Source organism: Camelus dromedarius, chromosome 14 (assembly GCF_036321535.1).
Source record: "Camelus dromedarius isolate mCamDro1 chromosome 14, mCamDro1.pat, whole genome shotgun sequence".
Lineage (NCBI taxonomy): Eukaryota > Metazoa > Chordata > Mammalia > Artiodactyla > Camelidae > Camelus > Camelus dromedarius.
Genome location: NC_087449.1, coordinates 30208865 through 30235007, shown reverse-complemented (window position 1 = coordinate 30235007; position 26143 = coordinate 30208865). Strand labels below are relative to the sequence as shown.

At 46.0% G+C, this 26143-nt stretch overlaps 1 long non-coding RNA gene across 1 annotated transcript; it reads right to left on the bottom strand.

The window, feature by feature from the left end:
- Positions 1 to 4133: 4133 nt before the first annotated feature.
- LOC135322874 (uncharacterized) lies at positions 4134 to 25884 on the bottom strand. Its single transcript, XR_010383820.1, has 3 exons — positions 25056 to 25884; positions 4912 to 5083; positions 4134 to 4332 (listed from the first exon to the last, which is right to left on the bottom strand). It is a non-coding gene; the product is annotated as an uncharacterized LOC135322874 (long non-coding RNA).
- Between the last annotated feature and the right edge of the window lie 259 nt (positions 25885 to 26143).

Genomic DNA, 26143 nt, shown 5'->3' with positions numbered 1-26143 from the left:
TTCTTAAATTTGGGGTCACTACAGCTCAGGCTTTGGTTTGCTTGCATAAACTGTGAAGGCATTAGAACCACCTCAGTCTGATGGCCGCCTTGCTTAATACCTTAATAGCTGAAATACATGAAGAAATCTGGCCTTGCATAGACACAGAGTTGCAAAAGGGAGGAAGGACTGTCTTGGCAGCCTGTTCAGGTAGTTGTGGAGAGCCTTCTCTGGTACTACACCCAGACTTGACACGTGGCAGTTTCTTAAAGTGTTGCTGCGATGTGGGATCTGACAGCTCGCAGAGGAGAACACCAATTCTCCAGAATTCTCCTTCTTCATCTGAACTCTCAGATTTTATCACTGGCAGGAAATACCATCACTTCTTTTGCTTTTCCTTGAAGTAACAGCCCTGACTCCATCATTTAAAAAAAAAAAAAATCTACCAACTACCGAAGTCTGAATCACCGCCATGTGTGTACCAGTCATTCTTTAAAAAGACAACGGTGCTTCATGAGAAAAATGGCTGGTTCAGCCCCCAACCCAAAAACTGCCAGAGTTTTTCCTGGAAGCTTCTGTTGTGCTTTAGCAGGCAACAAAAGTGTTTTCTGCCAGCGTCCCATTTCATCACACAAAGCATTCTAAAGATGGGTACTTATGAGTTGAAATTTAAGAAATTTGACCATTTTTCCTGTTTCTTCAAGGATATTTCTTAAGTGAAACTGGCTATTTTTTTTTTCTTTTTTCATGTGCTTGTGTGGTGGTGAAGAGTCAGTGATTTCAACTCCAGTTTGGTACCATCGCCTTGATTCACACTAAATCAAGTGTGTGAATTACCCACTGTTAATAGGATTACACATTATTACCCACTGTGGCTTCTACACTGTTCAAACACTGACTCAATGAAAAGGGCAAGTAAAATCTTCGTAGTGATCTAAAAATAATCTCGATCCCATGGATGCCTGACAGTGTCTCAGCTTCCTGCAGGGTCCCCAGACCACACTCGGAGAACTGCCGCCCTCTACGATACCCTCTGGGATGGATGTGGGGCCACAGGAGCTTCCTCAGGGATCGGTTTGAATTAAAGCCCTGCCTGGAACCTGGTGATTCTGACAACCTGTTTGACCTTGGCCAGCACATCCCCCACGTCTAAGAGTCAGACCCAGTCCCCTGAACACCACGTACTGGCTTAGATGGGCCAGTGACTACCACCTGTCCTCAACCCAGACCCGCTTAGCCTGGACCACACCTCCGTCCACCTCACTTCTGTACAGAGTGGAACTCACATGTCCCGAGCCTGACTATGTGTCAGGCATGACGGGACCGAATTTACTTCTCACAACACTCCCAGGAGGCAGGTATCACCATCCCCGTTTTGCCCGTGAAGAAACTGAGGCTCAGGGAAGCAGGATTCCTGTACAGATCTGTCTGATGAGAAAGCCACATCCTTGCACTGCCTTCTGGTCAGTTCCCACAGTCCCAGTCCCAGCCCCTGTCTGGACTTCCTCCCCTTTGGTCCGCCTGCTGGTGAGGTTCCAGCATGCCTCACCACCAAAATTTCCTGAAATGAGAAAATTCCCAGCACTGGCGGTTTTCATCTTCCAATGTCTGAATTCCTAATATTCACAAATCACTCAGATGCTGGAAACTATGAGACACAGCCAGCCGTCTCCGGAATAGATAATTGATAAAGTCTGAGCTGGGCTCGCCCCCACCGCCGTCTGGAGTGTGCGGGACACAGGCCTTCCTTTGGGGAGCACTTCCACCCGGGGGGGTGGTTGGTCACCTTTGTCCTGCCCTCGGGAGGTGACATCCTCTGGCCTCTTCCTCAGCGCCAGGGCTTCCCTGGAAGAGCCAGAGCCCATTCAAACAGGTCACAAAATAACTCCCCAGGATGTGACCAGGATAAGAATCACATCCGAAGACTCAGATTCAGGAAAGTTTCTCCCAAAATAAACCCAAAGCTGAAGTAAATAAAACATTAGGAATATTTTGGGAGAGCAATTTCACAGAACTACAAAAAGGGGAAAGAGTACTGTTGTCCGGAGACTTGGTCCAGACATTCTGTGTTCCTGGTACATCTTGTTAAGTGGTGGTTTCGTATCTACATTGATGCAAGGGGGCAGTGACCCATGTTTATGAAAATTATACCATTTCTTCTGAGGGTAAGAGTGGCCTTTAAGCACTGGTTTGAGATGGGGCAGAGAGTTTGATGAGGCTTCAAGGTTGTGATGATTAAAGCCAGGCTAGGAGAAACATGTAATTTGTCCAAAGGACCAAGCGAACAACAGCAGAGGAAGAACTGCACTAAATACAATTCAAGACTGCAGTGCAGTCTCGGCTCCAAAGGGGCAGAGGGGACACAAACAGAAAGTATGATTTCACAAGACAAGAGAAGAAACCACACGCGGCAGAAAGAAGGACATCGGGCATAACGGACACCAACAGAGACTTCACCCACACATTCCACATTCCACCAGAACAGATTCTATCATCACGACCGTGATCTCCTTGCAGTCATCCATGCATCCGATCTTCAGTGAGTCTACTCTCCTTATCTGGGCACTGGGAATAATGCAGTGATGAGAACACTGTCTGTGTCCTCAAGGAACCTCTGGACCAAGTGGGCAAAACAGACTTGCAAACATGCAAGGGTAAGAGAGTAACGAGGGCTGTTAGTTCTGCTGGAGAAGGAGGTCCACCCCGGAAGCCATCCTAGTGAAGATGGCAATTGACCCAGCTGAACTCCCGGCAAGGGTGATGGAGAGGGTCTTTGACAGACGGAGGTAGATGGGGATGGTCACCGGGATACTCACAAAGATACTGGTCATCAACTTTCTTCAGTCTGCACGTGTATCACTCTGCTTAAATCCTTTAGAACTGGCATAACTTCCATGCCATAAACATGATAAGCAATACGTTATTATATTTGACTTCAGAAGCAGCATGATCTAGTGGTGAAAAATGAGGGCTTTGGGGGCATACAGAGCTGGGCTTGAATTCTGCCCTCTGTACTCACTAATGTGCAGTCAAATGCTCTACCGCTGAGCTAGACCCCCACCTTGTCTTCACTATTGCGGACAAGTTGTTTAACCGCGTGGAACCATACCTCCTCACAAGGACGTTACAAGAAATAGAATGAAGCAATTAGAGTGTCTGGCACATAATATTCCATTCATTCTCTGAGATCAAGTAAGCACATCCCAAATATCCCTCGATTCCTGCTATCACTCTCTCCAACCCACAGCCTTAATCCAGGCTCCATCATTTCATCCTCAGTGCCCTGGTCCCCGCTTCCTGCCGCATTCTCCTTCAGTCTCTTCTTCACACAGCAGCTGAAAGTGCTGTAAAATGCACATGTGCCCATGCCTTTGCCCTGCTTCAAACCCTCCGATCCCACCCCCTGTCCTCAGATAGAGCTGAAACAAAAATGGCTCTCCGGGCTCTCATTACTCAGCCCCTGCTCATCTCTCCACGGGCTGCCCCCACCACCCCATCATACTCCACCTCACTTTTGCCTCCAGACTTTTGGGTGCACTTTCTTCTGCCAGGAGCACCGTCCCTGCTGCCCCTACCCTTCTCCTTCTCCTGGCTAATCCCTTTTCCTTAACGAGGCTTTATGCCTCTAGGCTTCTTTCAGGAAGCCCTCCGTGACTTCCCCCACAGCAAGACTGGATTTAGTGCCCCCTCCCTGCACTCTTATAACCCCCTGCTTCCATTTTTTTCTCATCTATACTCGATTATAATCTACTCCTCTGTATCTCGTGTTAGAGAGTCATTTCTTAGGAGTGGGTTTTGTAGTTTTTATCCGCAGTATCTGGCCTAATTTAACTGAATGAACAATCTCACAACTAATGAGTGGCAGGGATGAGACTCAAGCCCAGGTCAGTCTACTCCTCAAACTCGTGGGTTCCCACCACCCTAGTTGAAACCAAACTAAAAACAAATAGTGCTGCCCCCCCAACTCCAGATGAGTGCGGACTCATTTCCCGCCAGGAATTCAAACCCCCCTTGCAGACTGAGCCACTATTTTACTCTGCAGAATTGTTATTCTCAAGGAAAACATGCAACCTACTGATTTTTGGTGAAAACATTTTGGAGTGACAGTGAAAAGCAGGGGGCTTTCCTGGGCTCAGGACACTGGCTTTGGGGACTGGCAAAAACCACATTGCAACTCAGTTCAGGAGAAAAATTCCTGGAAATTTGAGCAAGCTGGTTTGTTTCTTACTCATTAAAGTGTACTGAGCCAACCCGCATTCTTCTGGCAATGTCCGCAGGCCAACAACATGACAAACTGCCCTCTGTGCTGGTCAAGATGTGGACACTCACTGGTAGGACTGGAGATAAAATCCCCTGGGAACAAAACAGAAGTTTCATGAGTGGCCACAGGTAGCTTTTCCCCATTCTGGAAGGTTCCACCATGTGATGGGAGTAATTGCATTGGTCAAACCCCGGAGACTCCCCTACGCCTTCCCCTACGCCTTCCCCTGCGCCTTCCCCTGCACCTTCCCCTGCGCCTTCCCCTACGCCTTCCCCTACCTGGAGTGATTTGAGTCCAGAAACATGAAGGGACTTGGATGTCAGCCTAGAGTTTGGACATTAATACTAATCATGCTCCTTCTGAGGACCATCCCTGTGGCAGGCTGTTCTAATGTATCTCTCAAATCCCAAAAGCTGAAAATTTATACAGCCATGTTATGAATTTGGAAAATGATGGAGTGAAGTGAAGGTATGGACCACTGCCACTCAACTGCTAAGGAACAGAGACAGGAGGCAAACCTGTTCTTTTGGCTCTGTCTCCCCTGCCTCCCGCCCTGGGCCCAGCCACCACCAGCTCCCACTGGAAGAGCTCCGAGTGGGTCTCCCTGCTTCCTCGTTTTCCCTGCTCCAGTGCAGAGTGATCTTTCCAAATGTAAATCAGGTTATACCAACCTGCAGCTTGAAATCAGCCCCTGGTGGTAGGCATTATGGCTATTTCCCAGCATCCGTCCTGCCCGCCCGTCTTCCCGGGGTTTGGCCGATCCTGGGGGGTCCCATTGGCCCTGCTTCAGGATTTCGTAATCCTCATGGCATTCTCTTGGGCACAGAGATCGGGCTGCAGAGACTGAGTGGAGTATGAGGAGATGCCATTAGTTAGAAGCTCAGTATTGAATATTGTTTGAGGTGATGGGGAGTAATAATCTGCTCTTGGCCTTTCTCTCACTCTGTCCTTCCAGAATATGAATTTAAAAGCACAGTCCCTGAGCCTTTGTGACCTGGAGGGACACCTATGGGAGGAGGACCGAGGCAGGGGAATCACAGAGACACGGAGCTGGAGCCCTGAGTGGACCACATCTGAAGCCTATCTACCTCTCAGCCTTTCATTTATGGGGAACCAATAAACCCTCTTGCCATGCCAGTGTGGGTTAGACACTGCCACAGAAAGTCTCCTGGGTGATTCAGACACCTCCCGGTGTACTTTGAATTGTGTCCAAACACACCCTACCTCGGTGTTCAAGGCCTACTCACCTCCAAGATCAGTGAGTGATGAAGGCAAGAGCTGGACTTTCATTCACCCTATTATGACCAGCCCCTCACACCAATCTAGCACAAAGCAGGCACTCTAATTTCTTTCTTTCTTTCCTTCTTTCCTTCTTTCTTCCTTTCTTTCTTTCTTTCTTTCTTTCTTTCTTTCTTTCTTTCTTTCTTTCTTTCTTTCTTTCTTTCTTTCTTGCCAGTAAACTTAGATCTCTCTCTAGTACATTGTATGCTTCCCAGAGGCGGGGAGTCCCCAGGGGGTCCCGCTGCATCACAGGCCGGACCCACATCTCTGCAAGTCAGCTGCATTTAGCTAGACATTAGTTTTGTTAGACATCCAGCTCCCTCATCAGTGTCCCCCAGGAGACCACCTCCAGGGAGGGCTTGGCAGCTCCCGGCGCAGCAGTGAGCCATGCCCAGGCTGCAGACTATTTAAGCACTCCCCTAGAAGGAGACACTCTGGAACCGGCTGGAATTCTCACAAGTAAACAGAGAAGGGACTCAGAGCCACTGTGATCTACGCAGCAATGAATATGACCAGCGAGGCATGGGGAACATCCAGGTATGGGTCCCAGGGACACTTCATTCCTTTCTTTGTCTAACCAGCAGGCCCCTTCTGGCCATAGGCCCTCTGCCCTGTGGTTTCCTCGGCCTGATCACCCAGCTACTGCACTCTGTGACCCAGCTTTGACTTCATTCTCTGCAGAGTGTTTATCAATAACTGATTTTCTTTGTTGGTTTATTTTCCTCTGTTCCCACCTCCAAAATATCAGCTCCATGAGAGCAGAGACCTTGACTGTCTGGCTCACCACCACATCTCTGCTATCAAGAATCCCGAACAAACACACATTAAATCAGCGAACAGTAGCCCCACCTCCTCCCCTCAGAGGCCCCGCCCCCTCATGTAGAGTAACCCCTCCCCTCAAACCGCTTTCTGTCAAAGCCTATCCTGATGTCCTCCGTGGCCGTGATCACAGCATACCGTTATCTCATGTGTTTCCCTGTTTGTTAGCCACTCTCTCTAATGAATGTAAACTGTCTTTCCCTGTTGAGTCTCCAAAGGGCGAGCTCACTTCCAGACATTAAGTAAGTGCTCAGTAAACTATTACAGCAGGAGTGGAGGAACAAGGGAGAGAAGGAGGGGATCTCCAGGGCTCAGGAACCAGTAGACATGAGGAAATAAAGGAAAGAAGGCATCAAGGCTGACTGCAGAGCAGCTTTGTGAGGTGAACGGAGTGGGTTGTGTGGCCTGAGGGAAGCACAGGCCAGCCAGGCTGTGACCATCTCGAAGGAGCGTGTGTGGTGAAGTTCAAGTCTGAACCCAGTTATCTCTGATTCATTTTCCAGCCTCCTTCCTACCGAATCATGCCGCGTTCCTGTTGATAACTTCTCCACGTATATACTGAGAGGCTCAGCAATCTCCCCGAGCCCCATCAGTCCAGATGCTCAGGAGGTGGACACTGGCTGCTTGAGAAATCGTAATTGAATCTCTGGGTCTGCTTGTCTTCACAACGTTTCAGAGCAACCGCTTCCATGAGGTACAAGCAGCCAATAGCAGCCTGGTATTTTAAAAGCCTCTGCACGCCTTTGTGCTACAAGCAGGCCTCTGACTTCTCTCTCTCTCTCAATCATTACCTTAACCATGCCCTGGAGACCTGAGGAGCCAGTTTATTTTGACTGGGAGATTGTTAAACTGCAGGAGGCAGATCTGAGTCACTGCCAGTCTGTGGTTTGCACTGCTCCACACAGCCCGGCCATTGAGGGGGCGGGGGGGCCTCTGAGAAAGGCCAAGGCTGCTTCCTGCTGGAGGAGGAAATGGCGGTTTCCTCAGCTCCCGGAAACATCACTTCCTCTCTGGTGCCTAGCTCCGTGTCAACCAATTAGGCAGCCTCTTCCCACCCCGAGACCCCAGAGACCTGGTCCAAGCCTTTGGAAGACATCCTGTTTCCCCCGAGGAAGTGGCCCTGCTTGAAGGAGCCCCCAGGGTACTGGAGCGAGGGGCGAGCAGGCAGAAGGGCAGGAAGGGACGAGCAGTGGTAATACTAAGTGTTATCCACTGTCAGCGAAGGACAGTGCCCCCACCGCCCCACCTCGTCCTGATGCTCGGAGAGCTAAATAAACTTGCCCTAAACTCTTGCTGGCCTTTGACAGTCCAAAGTCATCAAAGACAGAAAATTCAGTCCTTTCCTTGTTTCTACAGAAAATATGCTCACACCACACATTCCAGGGACTTAGAAACAATGCAGAGGATTTGAGTGGGCACAGGGCACCATCATATTTCCCAGCAAGCAGCCTTTGGGGCCAAGCTCCCTGGGTTCAAATCCTGCTTCATATTCCCTGTCCCCTGTTAGCTGCTGTACGTTACTGGGCAGGTCAGGTTCTCCGGGTATCAGTTTTCTCTCTTTTTCCCCCTCTGTCTAGGAAAATAGTAGCGCCTACCTCATCAAGATTCAATGAGATATGAAAATGGCCAATGGGGACATGGGGAAAATGTTCAGTATCACTAATTATCAGGGAAATGCAAATCAAAACTACAGTGAGATATCACCTCACACCAGCCAGAAAGGCCATCATTCAAAAGTCCACAAATGACAAATGCTGGAGAGGGTGTGGAGAAAGGGGACCCCTCCTGCACTGCCGGTGGGAATGCAGTTACGTGCAGTCTTTAGGGAAAACAGTGTGGAGATTCCTTTAAAAACTAAACATAGAGTTACCATGTGAGCCAGCAATCCCACTCCTGGGCATATATCTGTAAGAAACTCTAATTTGGAGAGATGCATGCACCCCAACGTTCACAGCAGCACTGTTTACGATAGCCAAGACAGGGAGACAGCCTAAATGTCCGTCGACAGATGACTGGATAAAGAAGTTGTGATATCCATATACAATAGAATATTACTCAGCCACAAAAAGAATAAAATAATGCCATTTGCAGCAACATGGATGGAACTGGAGTTAAGTGAAGTAAGCCAGAAAGAGAAAGAAAAATACCATATATCACTTATATGTGGAATCTAAAAAAAAAAAAAAAAAAAAGGACACAAATGAACTTATTTACAAAACAGAGACAGATTCCCCTGCATAGAAAACAAATTTATGGTTACCAGAGGGGAAAGCGGGTAGGGAGGGATAAATTGGGAATTGGGGATTTGCAGATACTAACTAGCATATATAAAATCAATAAACAATAAGGGCCTGTTGTATAGCACAGGAAACTATATTCAACACCTTGTAATAGCCTATAATGAAAAAGAATAGGAAAAGGAATATATATGAATGTATCACTGTGCTATACACCAGAAATTAACACAACACTGTAAATCGACTAAATTTCAATTAAAAAATAAATAAATAAATAAAAATCAGGTTAAAAAAAGATTCAATGAGATAAATCACTTAGAACAGATAAAGCAATTAGCATAAAGTTCTGCACTCAATAAATGTCCATTTTTGTTTTATTCTGCTTCCTCCTCCTTTTCAGAAGGGGAAAAAAAAAAACCTTCCTTGTCTCACGCAGAATAATGGCACCCCTTCTCTGAAATCTTGGCATCACCAGTCCCCATGCCCTTGGAATTCCACTTTCTGTAAGAGCAGGCCTCAGTGGGGCATTCCTCTGAGTGCTCTCCTTGTAGGCCACGGAGTGGATAAAAATGTCTCAATCTCATTATCATTTATTACCCTTTAATAACAGCCATTGACCAAATGACTTCTGTGGTATCATCCAATTTTTAAAAATAAACTTCACATTTTTGAATAGTTTAGATTTACAGGAAAATTGTAAAGATAGTACAGGGCTCTCATACATCTCGGCCTCAGATTCCACAGTTATCAACACTGCACCTGAATATGGTACATGTGTTACAGTTAATGTGCCAATAGTATAACTGAAGTCCATAGTTATTCGGATACCTTTAATTTTTATCTAATGCCCTTTTTCTGTCCCAGGACCCTATCCAGGATAGCATATTATACTCAACTGTCTTGTCTCCTAGGTTCCTCTGGGCTGTGACAGTTTCTCAGACGTTCCTTGTTTTGAATGATCTTAGCAGTTTTGAGGAATACTGGTCAGGTGTTTTGTAGACTGTCCCTCAGTTAGGCTTTGTCTGATGTTTTCCATATGATCAGACAGACTAGGTTTGGGAAGGGAGACCACAGAGGTAAAGTGCCTCTTTGATCAGATCATATCAAAGACCCGTACCACCACCATGACTTAGCCTTGTTGGTGTGGACCCTGATCACCTGGCGGAGGTGACGTTTGTCAGATTTCTCCACTGCAAAATTACTCTTTTTTCCTCCCTTTCCTTACTGCACTCTTTGGGAGGAAACCACTACGTACAGTGCACACCTGAGTGGGGAAGTGGGCCTCGCCTCCCTGATGGCTGATTAGCTACATAAATTATTTGGAATTCTGCTATAGGGGAGACTTGTGTATTTTCCATTGTTGATTGATTTATTCAGTCATTGGTTTACATCAGTATAGGCTCGTGGATATTTGTTTTATATTTTGCACTATGGTTGAATATTAGCTTGTTTGTTTTCTTGCTCAAATTGTTCCAGCTTTGGGAGCCCTTTCAGTGGGTTCCTGCACCCCTTTGACATATCCCCATCATAGTGTTACCTTGTTTTGTTTTCCCTTTGAGCACTTCCTTACTTTTTGGTACTATGAGGAGCTGTAGGCTCATCTTACAAATTTCCTGCCCCAGTCTGAGATTCAGCCACTTCTCTGAGGAGAAACGGCTCCTTTTATTAAAGAACAGTATTGGAAACCAAGACCTGGACACTAGGTGTATTGATGGTGACTGGAGCGTCATTGCTTCTCGGCTCTCTCAGCGGACAGAGCAAGGAAATAGATGTGTCTATACTAACCAGTAATCCATGCATTTATACAGATCTATAAATATTTCCAGGTATATCCATCTATCTTAAGCCAGACATAGTTCATACTGATGTCTCCAACTCTGATCCGTTAACTCACAGATCATTCTAGCTTTCTCCTCCTGCTCAGCTACACACTCTCGCTTCAATAGTAAGAAAGCTGGCTCCCATCAGCACCCATTACTTTATTTTTTTATTTTTTATTGTAATGGAGGTACTGGGGATTGAACCCAGAACTTTGTGCATGCTAAGCACACACTCCACCACTGAGATATACCCTGTCCCCCACCATCCATTTATTTAACTGTTCAATTCCAGTATACTTGTATAGCAGTGTCAGAACTGCTAACTCATATTCCCGTGGGAAGTGACTTTTAACCAGAACACAGTGCTTGTATACGGTGTGTTTTCCCTTTAGATTTACAGACTCCACTCACTTCCAAAGTTATTTAGCATAGCAACTTTTTCCTCCACTCCCTTCACTAAAGTTGCCTCACACGTTTGTAACACAATTAGATTATTTTGTCACATGCTGCGTCCCATTCTGGGATCCCTTGACCTCCTCAATGATTTTTTTGTTTAATTTGCATATATTAAAGTTCACTCTGCTGTCAAATTCTGTGTGTTTTGGTAAGTGCATAATGCCATGTATCCACAGTTACAGCATCATACAGAATAGTTTCACCACGCTAAAAAATCCCCTATGCTTTACCTCAACCATTCCCCCAGGCCCCTGGCTACTACCTCCACTATCGTTCCCCCTTTTCTAGAATGGCATGGAAATGGAGCCATAGAGTATGCAGCCTTTCCAGACTGCTTTCCTTCACTTAGCAATAAACGTTTAAGATTCACCCATGTCTTTCTATGGCTCAGTAGCTCTTTATTTGTTTTGACTGAGGAATAATAGTTCATGGCTTATATGTACCACGGTTTATCCTTCTATCAAGGGACATCTTGGGTATGTGGCAGTCGGGGGTGGTGTCAGAGCTTCCTGATTTTTGGCAATTATGAATTAAGCTTCTCTAAACCCTAGTGTGCAGGATTTTGTTTGGACATTAGTTTTCAAATCAGCTGGAGAAATATCTAGCCATGCGGTAGCTGAATTGTATGGCGAGGCTAGATTTAGCTTTGTAACAAACTGTCAAACTCTCTTCTAAAGTGGCTGCGCTACTTTTTACATTCCCACCAGCAATCAAGGGGAGGTTTTGTTGTGACACACCCTCACCAGCATTTGGTGTTGTCAGTGTTTCAAATCTGGGCCGTTCTGGGTGGGCAGTGATACCTCATGCTGTTTGAATCCACGTTTTCCCAACGACAAACGACGCACGGCATCACTTCGTGTGATTACTCACCCTCTGGAGATCGTCTCTGGTGAGCAGTCCATTTAGATCTTTTGCCCACTTGCTTACTGTTGAGTTTGAAGTGTTCCTGTATATTTTGAATATGTCTTGTATCACATGTATGTTTTGCAAATATTCTCTCCCATTCTGTGACCTATCTTCTGGCTATCTCAATAGTGCCTTTCACAGAGTAGAAGTTTTTAATTTTAATAAAGTCCAAGTGACCAGCTTTTTCTTTCTTGGGCCATGCCTTGACTATTGCACCTGGAAACTCAGCACCAAACTTCGAATGACGTTACATACGCTCTCAGGTAATCGTGACACCACTGCTGTTAGGCCAAGTGCGTGATGTCTCTTCTGTAGGAGGAATGGCCATCTGTCACACTTTTCTCTGAAGTGTCTTTCTTTAAACAGGCCAAAAACAGAATGAGTAAGAACTAAGAGACAATGTGCAGACAAAAGCTGGTCAAGACAAACATTGAATATCTTCAAAGTTCTCTGTCCAGCCCTCAAATTCATGAGCATGTGACTCTCCCCTACTACCTAGCAGGATTTATTTTCATTTAACTATTATATGATTGTTGCTGTACACACACACACACACACACACGGCCAACATTTTGATAAAACTGGTGCCTCATGAAGAAATTCTGGGCTGGGTGGCTGCTCCCCTCCCCCCAGCACAGTGAGACGCTCCTTCCAGGAATATTTCCACTTCAGTTTGGGAAGCAAACTGGACTAAAGGAAGGGGCAGCTGGAGCACCTTGTCTGATGTCACACAGCCAGCAAGCGACAGAGCCAGGAGCTGAGTCCCACATGAGCCAACTCCGAGGCCAGTGCTCCTGGGGGCCCGGTGGGGACAGCCTGTGTGCCAGGGTCCTTGGCCAGAGACAGCCTGGCTCAGGGTGGCTGGGGGCATCTCCGTGTCCAAGCGGCACCCGTCCTCCTTTCCTCGCTGACCTGGGCTCCGCCTGGCCTTCACAGCATCTAGAATCATACCATATAATTTAGGCTTCCCTCTCCCTCCAAAGCATAAACCAGAGAAAGAGAAATGCAACCCCAGGCTCTGCCTGTCACCAAAGTGTGTGAATGTGGGGGAGAAGCTGCCTCAAGAGATGATAAAGAACTTGAAAAAAAAAATTACCTTTTTTTTTCAGTAATAAAAAACTTTTGTGTCCAATTTTTGCAGCAACAACAATGCACATAATGAAACGTATTGAGGAAACAGAATTATGCCAAATTAAACTGTGTAGAAGCGTCTCTCTCTGGCCATGAGAACCATTGATTTCTCGGTGCAATAGCATTCAAAGTCTGGGGCCGGGGGAGCCCCAGTTGTGAAAGAAGCAGCTTCGAGAGAGAAAGAGGTCATTCTCTCAGAGGAATGGCCTTTGCCCTCCAGAGCTAGGATCTGACTAACTCCTCTGGAAAGAGGGGAGCGGCAGGCATCCGTCCGTCAGAGACAAGCCTGCTTTCAGAGCCCAGCGCAGGGCAGACAAGCCTCTCTGCTCCCCTCCTGGCTCTTCTGAATTTTATCCGTTCAGCAAACAGGACCATGTACCAGCATGCACCCCCAACCCCAACCTCCTCCTCAGGGTTCAGTGGTCCTGCACTTCCCTGGAAGTGTCCCCCTTTTCCCAGATGCTGTCCTGGAGTCCCAGACCTAGTAACGTCGCTGCCGCACCAATGACGAATGCTGTGAGCCTGCTTGGCCTCTCTGGGCCACTTTCCTCTCATCTGCAGAATGAGAGCAATGGGACTCTTGGTGGGGCTGAGCAGGATGCTTTCACCAACATCGTCATTTGAAAGAGATTGCTTCCCTAGCAGGAAAACTGACAAGGAGGGGACTGCATCATTGAGACCGGCCTTCAGAGATTTCTGCGAAAACTTTCCGTCCTTTGGGTAGCAAGTGCTCCCTTGCAGGTGTATGCAAAACGTTCAGCCCAGTGTGCTAACTCAGCCTTGTCTTCCCTTTTCTTGCAAGGGCTTCAGCAAGCCCCCACCCACTTTTGCCGGCCTCACTGCCTGGGACAAGGCAGCTCCCCACCTTCTCACCCTGAACCTCCCTGCATCTTCAGCGAAAGCTTTGGGGCGACCGCTGCCCCTGACATTTCAGAGACTCCAAGCAAGGCTCTGCGCCATACCCCAATCGGCGTGACGGAAGGATGGAGCTGGAACAGGGGGCGTTGGAGGCTTAAGCAGCTCTCCCACTGAGAGGCCAGGCAACCTGCGTTACTAAATCCTCCTCCTGGATTAAGGCCGAGCCCACAGATCAGCCGCAGCCTAGAACTGATGTGACACAATGGGACACTTTCTGGGCCTGAGTCCAGTCAGGAGCTGGAAGTGGACGGCGCATGGGCACACGGCACTTGTCACTCTCTCTCTCGTGGTATTTGTAGAAGCAGCAGGGTGTCTTGAAAAATAACATGAGTTGAAAGATCCAGGCACGCCCCCCAGCTCTGCCGCTTGCCAGCTGTGTGACCTTGGGTGAGTTACTTCACCTCTCTGGGCCTCAGTTCCCTCAACAGAAAAACAGAGCTTGTGGTATGGATTTCACAGAGCCTGAAAGGATTCTGAGATAATATCATACATTCATTTCCTCCAAGAGCATGCTCAGGAAACGTGAATGTGACTGCCCCAGGCTGGGGCGAAGGCCTGGCTCAGATGTCACCTCACATCTGTGGTTCCCCTCGCTCTCCCCCCTCCCTCCGAGTTTCGTGGTGCCTTGCACCTGCTTCCAGCTGAACATGCAGTCTTTGGAGTTTCACTCCTCTTAACGGTGGCTTCTCGGAAAAGGAGGTTCTGTGGTATCTATCTTTGCTTTCCCACATCTGACCACATGCGGATTCCTAGGACTGTATATCAGACTCAAAACACTCTGTGACAGATGCCCCTGTGGGATCATTAGCTAGTGTGTCTGTCCGTATGTCCCGTCTCCCCTCCCGGGCTAGATGCTCTAAGGGCAGCGACCAGATCTGACTCATGCAGGTACCTACCACGGCACCTAGCTAGACACACAGCAGATGTTCAGCGAGGACATGCAAAAAGCAAGAAGAAAAATGGGGAGGGAGAGAAAGAAATAGGTCCCCCACCCGACAGCAGCGCAGCCAGCCCTTCCAGCCACCGAGCAGGCCCACACTCCTGCTTTTCGCCCTGAAAAACTCTACAAAATTCTTTCCAGCAGGACTTCCCTGTATGATGTTTAATGACTCAACCAGTCACCCAAAGGTTACAGTTACTGTGGGATTGTCGGGGCCATGGGGTAACCCATCCTTGGCTCCAATATGCAGGAAGATCGCCTGTATAAACTCTCCATAATGATGGGGGGGGGGGGGTGTTGGTCCACTTCCCAATCATTTTCTCCACTTAGACACAACCTGCTGCTTTCAACCTCTGTATCTTTGCTGCACTGTACCTTTTTGTCTGAAATGCCTTTGCCCATCCTCTAAACCACAACCTCACGCTCTGTGATTCCAATAACCACCAGCCTTGTCAGAGCCAATTTGCCTGGCTGACTCATACTCATCCTTCAAATCCAACTCAAGTGTAACCTCACTAGAAGGAGGGAGGCGGTCTACACAGCAGGCATGCGGAAGAGTGGTTAGGAGACAAGGCATTTGAGTCAAACCCCACAGCACTAGCACGTATGAGCTGTGTGACTTTGGGAAAGTCACCTCCCATCTCTGAGCCTCGGTTTGCTCTTCTGTAAAATGGGAGTGAGAATACCTTCTTCACGGGATTGTTCACAGGGTTAATGAATGAAAAGAGCTTAGCACAGAACTTGGTGTGTAGAAAGTTCTCAATGCACAGCAGCTGTAGCTGTGCACAACACATTCCACGGACCCCAGGGGATAAGCTGCCCCTCCTCTATAGTTCTAGAGCGCCCTGTGTTTATCCCCATAGCTGCCAATTATCTCATGGTTTTGACATCTGCCCATTGCTTGTGGTCCTACTAGACTAAGCAACTCATGGGCAGAAACTCTGTCTGAGTATCCCCTGGACTCAAGACCAGGACTGTTGGTTGCATGAGTGAATGAATGGGTGAAATGAATGAATGATCATATAAGTAAATAAAGTAAATGAATAGACCTTTAGGCTACCTTGACAGCAGTGCCTATTCTAAGCCCCACTAGGGCTAAAACTGGGCTGCCCAGAGTGGCTCAGGTCTTAACCATGCCGGGGATGTCACACTGGGCCCATGAGGATACAAAGCAGCAGGGACAATGAGAACTAAAAGGCGGACTCCAACATGGGCTTTGTGACTGCTGAGCTTGTCCCTCTCAGCTCCTCCCAAGGCCCACCAGGTGGTTGACCATCAATAAATATGTGCTTGGAATTCACAGATTCATTTGCTGATTCAACACATATTGATCGAGCCAGACACTGTTCCAGGCAATAGGGTACAGCAGTGGATAAGACGGGTGTATTCCCAGGAGAGGCAAATGGAAATACGATTCCTTAGAGAGGTAACATAAGCCGATACCACCTTTTTAGTAAGGATGTGGAGCTGGGAAGGGAGAGAGGAGCAGTGGGCAAGGAGTCAGGAAGCCCAGATTCCTGTCTCTGCTACAGGCACAGTCATCTCAGCCAAGTCACTCAGCTTCTCTTTGCCCAGGTGACATGCCACTTACACAGGGTGGCCACATCTGCCTTACTCATCACAAGTCAGATGTTTGTATTAGGAATCATAATAGAAAAGGTTGCAGAATCATGGCCATATGATAGCTTGTCGGCAAAATGACCTGGCTCCATAACCTTAAGCACATCATCCACCTCTCCAAGACTCCACTCCTTCATCTATAAAATGAGAATAAATACTTGGCCTCCATTGCAGAGAGTCCTTATGGGTCTTAACCTAGACCACAGAAGGAACCAGGGCACTGCCAACAGTAAAGACCACCGACATTACTCACATCTCATTTTCAAGACCTAGTTTCCTGCAGGTGGATCAGGAAGCCTCCCTGACCCTCAGGGTCCTCATCTGTAAGATGGGAATATTAATCCCTGTCTGGCCCACCCCACAGTGCTATGAGAATCTGATGACATTACGGATGTGAAAAACTTCAGCAAATGTTGACATGCTATGTAAATGACCAAGTGCTTTGTAAATTGGAGAAACAATTCATCTTTTTGTCATCATGAGGGATTATACTCATTGTAGTAGAATTGGACTTGATCCCATGTCTGTTACTCCCCATCTAGAAAGAAAGAAAAGAATCATGGAAATGGTCTCCATGTATTCCAAACAAGTGTGGAATCTCACTTTACTCTTGAGGTGGCCCCATGTATGGTGCATGGAAAAAAATTGTTTCCATCATTAGAGAGGAAGATAGGAGCACGGGATTCTAAGTTGCCCCTGTTGTGTCTATAGTGTGACCTTGGGAAAGTTGCTTTCCCTCTCTGAGCCTCATTCCCCACATTTGTCAAATAAAGTCATCAGATTCTATTTAAGTTAGGAAATGCAAATATCCTATTCTTGGCTGCAAGAAAAAAGTGATAATCAATAACATTATTGGTTATAGCAAAAGCTCCAGATATGGGCACCCCAGGTTGAGTAGTACAGTGTCTCGAAGCTGTTACGACCACAAACCAGTTTCCATGTGATTTTTTAATGGTGTCAAGATGACTCCTGCCGCTCCAAACTTCAGACCCTCACTCAATAATGCCCAAAGGCAAGAGAAGATCAGTGTTTGTCTTGGACTTCTTTTTAAAATAAGAATATGGGTAAGTTTCCCAGACATGCCCTTGTAGTTTATAATGAGGGGAGGGGCGGGAAGGTGATCATATGCCTCTCACCTAAAGAAGTCAGGAGAAAGGAAAAGGAATTGCCATGTCGAGCAACAAAATCAGTGCAACAAGAACCAGCGTGGAAATGGCTGCTAGGCACACAACCCTCAGTTCTGACATAGGCTCTGGATTTCTGGAGTCCATTCAAGCCCCCAAGTGCAAGGCTGAGATCAGCCCAAGGTTACTCAGACCCCCGTTCCCAGCCTCCAAGTTCTACCCTCTTCCTACTGGGTGGAGCTGCGTGGGAGGTGGAGCTGGTGAGAGAACCAGGACCCCACAGCCATAAACTGCCCTCTGAGCTGCAGGCCACCCGTTCAGGTGGCACCTCTGGAGGCTTTCTAGACTCTATTTCTGAAAACAGCCTAGCCCACCAGGCCCAGAACTAATGACCCTTATTTGCCTTCCTGCACCTTCCCATAAATAAACAGAAACTGATACGAGTGACTTAAAATAGAAGCCTATCTTTTTCTCATGTAAGAGGTCTAGAAGCAAGCAACTCAGAGCTCTCTGGCTTAAAGGAATCCAAGTGACTTCTGTCTTTCTGCTCCTCCATCCTAAGCATACGTCCACCCTCAAAGTTGTTTCATGATCTAATATTGCTTCTGCAATTCTATTATTATCATCATGTCACATTCTAAAAGGAAAAAAGAAAATTTAAAAAAAAAACTGTATTTGCCATATCGCCTTTTCTTTTTAAGGAGATTTTCCCCATATCCCATCCCAAAACTTCTTATATCTCATTAGCCAGAACGTGGTCACAGGACCAAACTTTGCTGCTAAAGAAGCTAGGAAATGTCCTTTTTAATTGAACATCTTACAGCCATCAATTCACTTAAATTAGTAAGTAAGAGGAAAATAATGGATATTGGGCAGGAAGCTAGCAATCTTAGCTACAATTCCGGGGCTGATCATCAGAGAGCAACATGAGTTCTGAATAAAAGATCCGGGCAGTTAATCAGTGCAAAGAGTTGAAGGACAGGGAACTTTGGGTGGTAGTTGTTTTGTTTAGTTTTTTTAGGCTTTCATCTGGCTCTCTATGGGATGTTGGTCATGTCATTCCATCTCTCAGAACCTCCTGTGGTCTAAGATGGAGGTGAGACTACTAGATCAACTGTGGTGAAGGGAATCTGAGGGCAGGATTCATTCTTTAATTTGTTGACTCATTTATTCAACAAGAATCTCATGACATGTCTTCTGTATGCCAAGTGCTGTGCTAGACATTGAGAATACAGACAGTCATAAAAAAAAAACCTTGCTTCTGGGGCATGTGGAACATTCTCCAGAATATACCACATAGTAGGACACAAAACAAACCTCAACAAATTTAAAAGGATAGAAATTATTTCAAGCATCTTTTCTGACCACAATGACATGAAACTAGAAAACAACCACAGGAAAAAACAAAAAGAATGAGAAAAAAACAATTACACAGAGAGTGAAAAATATACTACTAAAAAACCAACAGATCAGTGATGAAATCAAAGAGGAAATTTTGAAAATACCTCAAGAAAAATGACAATGAAAACAGAACCATACAAACTCTATCGGATGCAGCAAAAACAGTCCTAAGAGGGAAGTTCACAGCAATACAGGCATTCCTCAAAAACCAAAAAAATCTCAAATAAACAACCTAAACTACCACCTGAAAGAATTAGAAAAAGAAGAACAAACAAAACATAAGTCAACAGAAGGAAGGAAATAATAAAGATCAGAGAGGAAATAAATAAAATAGAGATCAAAAAACAATAGGAAAAAAATCAGTAAAACCAAGAGCTGGTTTTTTGAAAGGATAAACAAAATCAACAAACCTCTGGCCAGGCTCACCAAGAAGAAAGAGAAGGGACTCAAATAAGCAAAATAAGAAATGAAAGAGGAGATATAATTACCAATACCACAGAAATACAAAAAAGAGAGAGAGAGAATACTACGAATTATTACATGCCAAAACCAGACAACCTAGAAGAAATGAACAGGTTTCTAGAAACATACAGCCCACCAAAACTGAGTCCAGAAGAAATAGATAATTTGAACAGACCAGTCACTAGAAGTGAAATAGAATCTATAATTTTAAAACTCTCTACAAACAAAAGTCCAGAACTGAATAGCTTCCCTTGAGAATTCTACCAAAAAACTTAAACCTACCCTTCTCAAACTCTTCCAAAGGCTGAAGAGGAGGCAATACTCCCAAAGTCATTCTATGAAGCCATCATCACCCTGATAGCAAAATCAGACAAAGACACTACCAGAAAAGAAAATTACAGGTTGATATCTTTGAAAATACAGACGCAAAAATCCTCAACAAAACCAAATCCAAAAGCATATAAAAAGGATCATACACCAAGTTGAATACATTAAGTTGGATTCATCCCCAGATCACTAGGATGGTTCAACATACGCAAATCAGTCAGTGTGATTCACCACATTAATAAAAGAAAGGGAAAAAAATCACATGATCATCTCAATAGAGGCAGAGAAAGCATTTGTTAAAATTCAACATCCACTCATGATAAAAACTCTCACCAAAGTGAATATAAAGGGTACACAGCTCAATGTGGTAAAAATTGTTTATGAAGAACCCACAGCCAACACTTAATGGTGAAAAACTGAAAGCCTTCCCACTAAAATGGGAAAAAAGACAAGGATGCACACTCTCACCATTTCTATTTAACATAGTATTGGAGGCCCTAGCCACAGTAATCAGGCAAAAGAAAAAAAAAAGAAATAAAAGGGATCTAAATTGGAAGGGAAGAGGTAAAATTGTCACTATATGCAGATGACATGATACCATATATAGGAAACCCAAAGACTCCACATAAAAACTACTAGAACTGATAAAAGAATTCAGCAAGGTAGCAGGATAAAAGGTTAACTTATACAGATTAGTTGCATTTCTTTACACTAACAATGAAATATCAGAAAAGGAAAGAAAAACATCCTTTTTAAAATTGCATGAAAAAATAATAAAATACTTAAGAATAAACCTGACAAAGGCACTGAAAGACTAATATATGGAGAACTACTAAACATTGATTGAGAGAATTAAAGGTGATTTAAAGAAATGGAAAGATATCCCCTGCTCTTAGATTGGAAGAATTAATATTGTTAAAATGGACATACTACCAAAGCAACCTACAGAGTTAATGCCATCCCTATCAAATTACCCAGGACATTTTTCACAGAACAAGAACAAATAATCCTAAAATTTATATGGAACCACAAAAGACCCAGAATTGCCAAAGCAATACTGAAGAAAAAGAATGAATCTGGAGGAATAACCATCCTAGACTTCAGATAATACTACAGAGCTACAGTAATCAAAAGAGTGTGGTATTGGCATAAAAACAGACATATGGATCAACGGAACAGAATAGAGAGCCCAGAAATAAACCCACACACCTACAGTCAATTAATCTTCAACAAAGGAGGCAGGAATATACAATGGTGAAAAGACAATCTCTTTAGCAAGTGGCGTTGGGAAAGCTGGACAGCAGCATATAAATCAATGAAGCTGGAACAGTCCCTCACATCATACACAAAAATAAACTCAAAATGGCTTAAAGGCTTAAACGTAAGACAAGATACTATAAACCTCCTAGAAGAAAACATAGGCAAAATATTCCCTGACATAAATTGTAGCAATGTTCTCCTAAGGTAGGCTACCCAGGCAATAGAAATAAAAGCAAAAATAAACAAATGGGACCTAATTAAACTTACAAGCCTTTGCACAGCAAAGGAAACTATAAACAAGATGAAAAGGCAACCTACGGAATGGGAAAAAAATATTTGCAAATGATACAACTGACAAGGGCTTAATCTCTAGAATATACAAACAGCTCATACAACTTAATAACAACAAAACAAACAACCCAATCCAAAAATGGGCAGAAGACCTAAACAAGCAATTCTCCAATGAAGACATACAAATGGCCAATGGGCACACGAAAAAATGTTCAATATCACTAATTATCAGAGAAATGCAAATCAAAACTACAATGAGGTGTCATCTCACACCAGTCAGCATGGCCATCATTAAAGAGTTCACAAACGATAAATGCTGGAAAGGGTGTAGAGAAAAGGGAACCCTCCTACATTGTTGGTGGGAATGTAGTTTGGAGCAGCCATTATGGAAAACAGTATGAAGATTCCTCAAAAAACTAAAAATAGACTTACCATATGATCCAGCAATCCCACCCCTGGGCATATATCCAGAGGAAAGTCTAATTCAAAAAGATACATGCACCCCAATGCTTATAGCAGCACTATTTACAATAGCCAAGACATGGAAATAACCAAAATGTCCATCGACAGATGACTGGATAAAGAAGCTGTGGTATACTTATATGATGTAATACTACTCAGACATAAGAAAGAATAAAATAATGCCATTTGCAGCAACATGGATGGACTAGGAGATCATCATTCTAAGTGAAATAAGCCAGAAAGAGACAGAAAAATACCATGTGTTATCACTTACATTTGGAATCTTAAGAAAAAAATGACACAAATGAACTTATTTACAAAATAGAAACAGACTCACAGACATAGAAAACAAACTTGTGGTTACCAGAGGGGGAGGGGTGGAAGGGATAAATTGGGAGTTCAAGATTTGCAGATTTTAACTACTATATATAAAATAGATAAGCAAGTTTTTACTGTACAGCACAGGGAACTATATTCAATATCTTGCAGTAACCTATAATGAAAAAGAATATGAAAAGGAATATATGTATGTATATGTATGACTAAAACCCTCTGTACACCAGAAATTGACACAACATTGTAAACTGCCTCTACTTCAGTTAAAAAAAAATTTTTTTTTAAAGATGAACGGAGGAGCTTGTGGACAGAGGAGGTTGGAAATTACAGAAGGGAGGCCAGCACCTGCATAAGTATGAGACTGTGAAAGAGTATAGGGTGTCTCAGAAACAATTTCCCACTGCACACTAACCCTCAGGTAAGGCTGCAGTTTCTGAGCTTTTATTTTTAACCAGCTAGTATTGTTTATTTAGCTCATTTGAAATCAAACAGATCTGAGGTCGGATCTTGGCTGCACCACCTAAAACATGAGCTGAGGCTAGGGGCTTCATCTCGAACCCGAGCTTCACACTCAGCGTGAGTGTCAGTCTCTGTACATGCCCTCAGCCCTCAGTGCTACGGACTAAGTGAGATCTCGTATATAAACGCGCCTGAAGTGGTCTTGACACATGGTGAGTTTTCAGTCCGTAGTTCTTCCTTCCCTCTTCTTCCCCAGGGCTTTGGAGTGAACCTCATGGGTTTCAAGGAACCAGAAAGAGGAGACAGCCACTGTTCAATGGCTTAAGTAGGGCAAGAATGGTTTCTGAGTTGATGATATCTTTAAGTGCAAACTGGAACAGGAAAAAAATCAGGTGAGATAAACCACGATGCCTGCCAAGGAGTAGACTGCATTGTTCACCCCTGGTAAAGCAGCAGCAAAGAGCTTTCAAAGCAGGGGAAAGGTCTACCCCTTGTAAGGGAATAAACGGCCATATCTTGTGGCCCTGGGACCTCCCTCTTGCAATTCCCATAACCCCCTGTGCTGGTTTCCTCCCTGGAGATGGAGAGGGGACCTCTGCCCCGCCAGGCTGTTTGGGCTGTGTGCCTGGGCTGTTAGCAGCGGGTGTGTAGAGTATAAGCTCCAGGCAACCCTGATGCGGAAGGTAGATTTTGTTTCCATACCTTTGCAGGCTGGCCTCCTCATCTCCACGCTCTTCACTCAGTGCTGCCTCTGCCTGCCTCTGCCCTTCTTTTACTTTTCAAATCCTGCCCATCCTTCACAACCATATGTTCAAGGAGCCCGTCCTGATGCCTCTAGTCTACACTGATCCCAGGCCCTCAACGTGTCTTTGGACAACTGCACCGTGAGATGGTCACTCTCTTTCTTCTGTTTTTGTTTTTGTTTTTTCTCTCCCCCTTCGTCCTCACCCCGCTTGAACAAGGACCATCTGGACTTGCACTCGCCTGAACTAGCACCATCAGTCAACTGGGAACTTGTTAAAATGCCAATTCACCCAAGGGGTGGGGCTAGCAAGCTGGGCTTCCCCGGGCCTCCAGGTGACTCTAACACACACTCAAGTTCAAGAACCAGTGCTCCCAACAATCCTGTCTTCAAAGAAGGGAAAGGACGAGAGAGTGATATTCCTCCTTTGGCTTCAGAGTTCTTTAGAAACACATCAGAGCATTCATTCTTTCCTCCAACATTACAGCACACTGACTGCGTGGAGACGGAAGACACAATGGTTCATCCCCCATTCACTCTGTAATTTACCGCACAGATACTATTGGGCACATGCCATGTACGTTTCCGGCTTGAACATCTGAGTTTGCATCTGGGCTCCACCACTCATCGCCAGGAACGGAAACAAGGTGGGGCGAGGACTCCAGTGGGGAAGTGAGACAGGAGAGCTGACAGAGCTCAGTACCGGCTCTGTCTGCAGGAGGGGCAGCTCCAGCTCGTGGGGAACCTCTCTCTGTGTGTAGAGCTCTGTGCCCCACACCCCCCAGCTGCACGAGGGGCTCCCACCATGCCAGGAAGGGCACAGGGTGGGGCACTCTAGCAAACAGCAATGACACATGTTTCATATTACATGCAACATTCTTTGTGGGCACCCCAGTGAAAAATATACACGGCCAAGCATCCCTTTCTCAGGAGGAGGGACCCCAGGAAAGGGGATTTGGGCTGCTGGCTTTATCAACAGTTAGAAACAAAGTGAAGGCTCGAAGCTTGTTAGAAAAACAAACTGTGTTTGGGCTTTTCGCTTGAAGGATCAGGAGACGGTCCGGATATCAGCAGATACCTGAGGAACCCACCTGGGTCTCCAGACAATGGTGGAAAGGGCGCGGGATTTGGCATCTACCCTGGCTCCCTGACTGCCTGGCTGAGTGGCATCAAAGGGCCCACCCGCCTGGCTGAGCTTCTGTTTCCTCATCTCAAGTATGAGGATAATAACACTTCACCTCAAAGGGGAGACCCTATAATGACCCTGGGAAGTGGCCCTTGCAAGTGTGTCCGTTGTAAAATATGTTACATGAAAGGAATTCTTACTATCATTATTACACGTTGAAAATTCAGAAGGAAACATTGTCCAAAACAATTGTCTGGTAGTGTGATATAGTAGAAGTAAGGACTGAAACACTTACGGAACTGGCTACAAACCCTGCCTTCACCACTTACTCACTGTGGGGCCTCAGGCATGTTCTCCCTTCTCTGAGCCCCAGCATTCTCATGTGCAAAATGGGGTGAAGTACTCCCCACCAGGGGGGGTTGCAGCAAGGACTACCTCTTACTCTCCGTAAATGTCCCTGGCCTCCAGAAAGTGCCCAGACAGGTGAGCCCTGCGGCCCAAGGATGCCCCAAGTGACACCACCACCCTCTCCCTCCCCTCCCGGATTTGAGGCCACTCCAAGAGTCAGCTCCGCTCTGCACATCCCCTCACTCCTCCCCCTGACACTCCTCTGAGAAGCTATTCTTCATCCTCACAGCTCTGCCAGCCTCCCCTCTCCGCCTCGATCAAGTTACAGACCCATTTGTTTTCCACTCACAAAGCACTGCAGTCTGCCAGCTTCTCCCCGGTCCCCTCCAGCCAGGCGAGCTGGTTCGAGAGTTCAGCTCCGAGCCCACAGCCCCAGCTCTCCTCAGGGAGGCACGCAGAAAATTCTCGTGCTCGTTACCTTGTAGGCGTCTTCATCAATTTCCAGGCCCCTGGAAGCAGTTCCCAGAGTCTACGTCTTTTCAGCTGAGTTCCCTCGAGGGGAGGAGGAGTTTCTCAAACCCACTCAAACGCAGCAGGTGTTGCTAAGGGATTTGACCCCAGGCAGAGGGGGCAGGAACTAACGTTGGTGACCACCTCCCGCGTCCCAGACTCCTTGTATGCACGTCAAATAGCGTCACCTTTCCGAGGGCCCCTGTCTTGACCTCCCCCCCCACCGAAGGATCAGGGAAATCCCAGTGCACGCTCCCCTGGCAGTCTGCCTTTCTTCTTGCAGGACTCACAAATGCATCCGTTGAGTGTCTTTCTTCTCTGGTAACCGTCAAGAGCGGCGTGGTCAAGTCTACCTCGTTTTCCAGTGCTTCTTTCGCACAGACCACGGTGCCTGATGAGGAGCAGGTGCTTAACAGATACCTATTCAGTGAACGAAAGACAACCCTCGTGGCCATGCTGGAGAGTATATATTTTCATTTTCCTGATGGTGCAGACTCTGAGGGAAATGCCTCACACAGCCTGTAAATAGCTGAACTAAGGTTCAAACCCAGGTTTTCACCAAATGACTTGCGGCGCTGGATGTACATTAAGATCAGCTGAACGTGTTCACAAAGGCAATTTTTCCAAGTAAAGAAGCTGGAACTGTGTGCCCAGCATTCCCTCTCCACCCCCAACACAGCGTGACTTGTACAAGCGAGAGGGTTTCATGAGCTGAGAGCAACCCACGCAGGGCGGAGGAAAGGAGACAGGGCCGGCCCTTGTCCCTCAGCTGTGGGGACTGTGTCCTCACCCGGAGCCCCTCCCGGCTTGTCCCCACCAGGCCAGGACTTGGAGAAAAAGTCTCAGGAGAACAAAGACCACATTTTCCCCCTGTGAAGCAGAGGGGCCAGTGCTGGGGAAACAATGGCCTGGCTGGGATCAAAGAGC